Source organism: Caloenas nicobarica, chromosome 1 (assembly GCF_036013445.1).
Source record: "Caloenas nicobarica isolate bCalNic1 chromosome 1, bCalNic1.hap1, whole genome shotgun sequence".
Classification (NCBI taxonomy): Eukaryota; Metazoa; Chordata; class Aves; order Columbiformes; family Columbidae; genus Caloenas; species Caloenas nicobarica.
The window spans coordinates 63,809,849-63,813,889 of NC_088245.1; positions in this window are offsets into that span (position 1 = coordinate 63,809,849).

The following is a 4,041-nucleotide window of genomic DNA, read 5'->3' on the forward strand; positions in this document are numbered from 1 at the left end:
CAGCTCTTGGCTGGGAGAGCCCGTTTATTATTAACCACAGGCGCAGCTGAGCTCAGCAACTCCTCCCTGCCTGGGATGCAAGGGGCCATTTCACCACCGGGCAAGGGAAGCTGCTGTGATTATTTTTGTTCACACGGTGCCAGATTTTCCCCTCACTCTTTAAAAAGATGTCTCATTTTTCAGATTCCTTTGCTGCTAGATTTTTAAAATTTTTTAATTTTTTTTTTTAGGCAGGGAATTCATTGCTCACTAAAACAATGCCTCCACAGACTGAGACCTTCGTACTTATTCCTAAAAAGCAGAGGAATTGCATTCATGCTGCTCCCACAACTTCACCAAATGCAGCTGCTGAGCTCTTTCTTCTCAGAGTTAGAGCTCTACCCAGCCCTTGGCCTCCCCAGTGAGGAATTCTGCAGGTCTGAGGCCAGTCATGACAATACGCTGCACGACGCAGACACCTGGTTGCACCGAGAACGCAAGCTGCATTCACAGAGAAAAAATGTTCCAGTATTCTACTGTAAAGACAGTCTATTCTAATAGGTTTAGAGTGGCCTTGAATGAAGACTTGGAAATTAATAAATCCCCTCACAAGGAAGCCATGATACTTTGAGATCTAATGCACTGATATCATGCATGTTTCAATTTTATATTCTGCAGAAAATATGAGAGGTCAGGGTTAAATGGCTGACCATGAAGGGATTGATTTATGGGATAAAAGACAAGACATGATTCTATAAAACTTCCATGCATAACATAAAACTAGCTAAAGTAATTGCTAGTGTATTGTTGAAGTAATCAGTATCAGGGAACCGATTTTACTGCAATCTGTTCATCAGGAAATTGTAAAACGTGGGTTGTTAAAGCAGTATTCACACTTTAAACTTGTCCCTTTCAAAGTAAGTTGTCTGCAACTTTTTTTAACTCTGCAATCATGGATGTAATCTTATTTTCTACATCTTTCCAATCTTTTCAAGTAAACACATTCAAGGAAACTTCAAACAAAGCTTGGTAAGTTACAAAGACAATCCACCTCTGACTTCTGCTATGCAGTCTGCAGGGAATTTAATTGCAGGAATGATAGATTGCATCCTCAGATACCATAAATGGATGCTGAAGAATTTGTGAATGGTATCTTTTTCCTGGGGTGATGGGTAGCCAGATGTAGTGAAAAGAAAATGTGCAGGTAAAATTATATTTTTGAAAAATATAATGACATCATTTTAATTTCAATTAGATCTGTTTGGAAAGACTGCAATACTGCAGGGACCTATCTGGGCTATCACATTTTTGGCACGCTACCAGATGATGATTTAGTAATCAAGCCAGTCAGTCACACAGTTTCCAGCTCTCAAGATCAAGATCATCTCAATGTGATCCTGTGCAGTGGGCACCCAGTTCAGTCTGCTGTATCAGATGAAGTCGGGGGTTAGAGTGTGTTGCCCTGTTTGCTGTTTTTCTCCTTAAAAGAAGTGGAAAACCAGCCTGTTGGATTTCTAGCTCAGCTTTCCAATATGAAACTGTAGGCCTCTTGAGATGAAAAAGGGCCGCTCGAGAACCTCTCTGATGGCACTCCTCCAGTCTTTCACACATCCCAGGTTTTGAATTCTTGGATTTTTCTTCTGAGTTTCTTACAATGAAAACAAAAGCTTATTTTGAGAAATAAGATACAAGAGCTTTATTTTGAGCAATTTTCAAGGGCTAACCTCGTCTTTAGCTCTACTAGGAAAGCCACTGAGGCTTGCTAAACCAGGAAGAGAAGGGTGCAGTTTGACCCTGCTAGTCCCTGAGAAGCAGGCTGGCCACACTGTTCCCAGCATGGTTCCAAAATGGGATGTATGGCTGATGATGATGTGGTGGCTAGGGTGACAAGATCAGAGTGACTGGGAAAAGAGAAAGCCCCAGAGAACTGCCGAAGACGCTAGTTTTTGTAGGAAACCGCGGGGGCTGTGTGTAAATCACCCCTCAGCTTGCTGCAGCATTTGACTTTCCAGTGCTGCCTGCCTGCTGTGACCAAGGGAGCTTGCTGCTGGAACTTCCCCCTCCGGGCATCAGCAGCAGAGGTTAATATTAAATAGGTTGCTGGGTAAAACAGGAGTAGCTGGGAACAAAGAAATGTCCACAGCAAAGTCCTGCTGCCTGTTGGGAGCTGGGCCTTGGGGCCACCCTTACATTTTCATCTGTGAGTGATTCCTACCTGAGTTACTGTCTCCTCTGAAACCTTTTCTCTCTCAGGGCCATCACTATCGCAGGCATTAGGGAAATGAGAAGCTCCACATTAATTTTGTCAGGCTGGCACATCTGCCTCAGGACAGTATTTTCCTTTCCCTGTGTACCTGATTTCTAAGAGTCTATGAACCTGCAGGAGCTCTGCGAGCTGGAATGTCCTTACTGGTGTCTCTCAGCTGCAAGGCTTTGAGGCCACTAACATCCCGGAGATGTACTAGGGACTTGCAGAGTCATACGGAACACACTCATTTAACCATATATTTATTTTACATTTGTGTGAACAGTGGTGCGTGGAACCGGCTGTCTTGCCAGGGCTGCTATGTAAGGCAGGGGTGCCAAACTCATTTTCACTTGGGGCCACATCAGCCCCACAGTTGCCTCGCGGGCTGAATGTAGTTTTAGGACTGCTACATTTACACAGTCCTAAAATTACATTTGGCCCTTTGAAGGCAACCGTGAGGCTGATGTGGCCCCCGGTGAAAATGAGTTTGACACCTCTGATGTAAGGCAACAAACTAACCAATACAAAAACCTGACAAAGTCGATCTTCAGCAATTTAATCTGTCTTTAAAAGCTAACATTCTTGCACTTTTACTAGGAGATTATCATCGTTGTTCTAATGGTTCCAAAACAACCTTCCAAATTGTTTTAATGGCTTGATGAAAAAGTATTTGATTAATTTTTTTTTTCTAACGTGAGGTATTTTTTTCTCCAGCTGTTTCTAAGAGAAAGTAAGACTGAAAATATAAACCTGGTGCGGTTTTTGAACTTACATTTCAGTGTTCAGCACAGTATGAAAAATGCTCTGTGATGGAATCAGGCATGGAAAATGAGTTTCTTCTTATTAATATGAACTTTTTTAAAAAGGTCTTCCTGATTCTGGCAGCTCAGTTTTCCATTGAACATCCTGGCTTTCTCATAACAGGGGTTTGTGGAACTGAATTTACAAGCGCTCTGGCATTGATCACTGTGCTGCTGGCGTCAGGAGAGAGGAAGCTGCTGCTCCTGACTATCAATGCCACATAGCACACGTGGACCCAGGTCTTTATCTGACGCTAGCTCCTTATCTTGGTCTTATACAATCGAACGCGTTTGCTCCCAAGAACTAAATATCTCTGTGTCCTGACCTCTGTCCCCCAAATCCTGTGAAGTTCAGCTTTTGGCAATCTTTTTTTTCTGATGCATACCTTTACCTCAGTTTGAAGTCTGTTGTAATCTGTACGTATGCTTTAACTGCTTTTATTTAGAGTTCTGTTTGCCCAGGTCACATCTCTGCATGCTCCAGAACATGCCTGCAAGTGCACCCACAGTAGCTCATTCCTCGGGTCATTTGAGGGCATTGAAGTCACTGTTTCAAGGCAACCTGGAAACAGACTTACCTCTTTTGACCCCCCTAGTGCACTTCCTAAGCTCCTGCCATCTTGGGATGGTGTGCTACTGTCTAATTTAAAACAGAAGCTTAATTTTAGTATTTTCCGAAGTGACTGATGGCTTAGATGTGTGTGATTTTATTTTCAAATAGATGTGAAAAATCTCTAGCATTGCCCTGGCTGACTTCCATCTTCACTTTGCCCCTGCATCCCTGCTTCTCACTCTGCCTTTTTGGGCTGTGTCTAGCATTTGGCTTAAGGCCCTTGGCAGCAGAAAGACAAAGGCGCAATGCAGATGAGACAAACGGAGTTTCACAACCAGGATTTATTATGGCAGGAGGATGTGATGCCCCTCACCCCAAAGCAGCAGCTCTGAGCTCTCTGTTTGGCCTAGCTCCAACTTTCAGTCTGGGCTTTTGAGGCGGCACTGTGTCGTTCCGCTCCC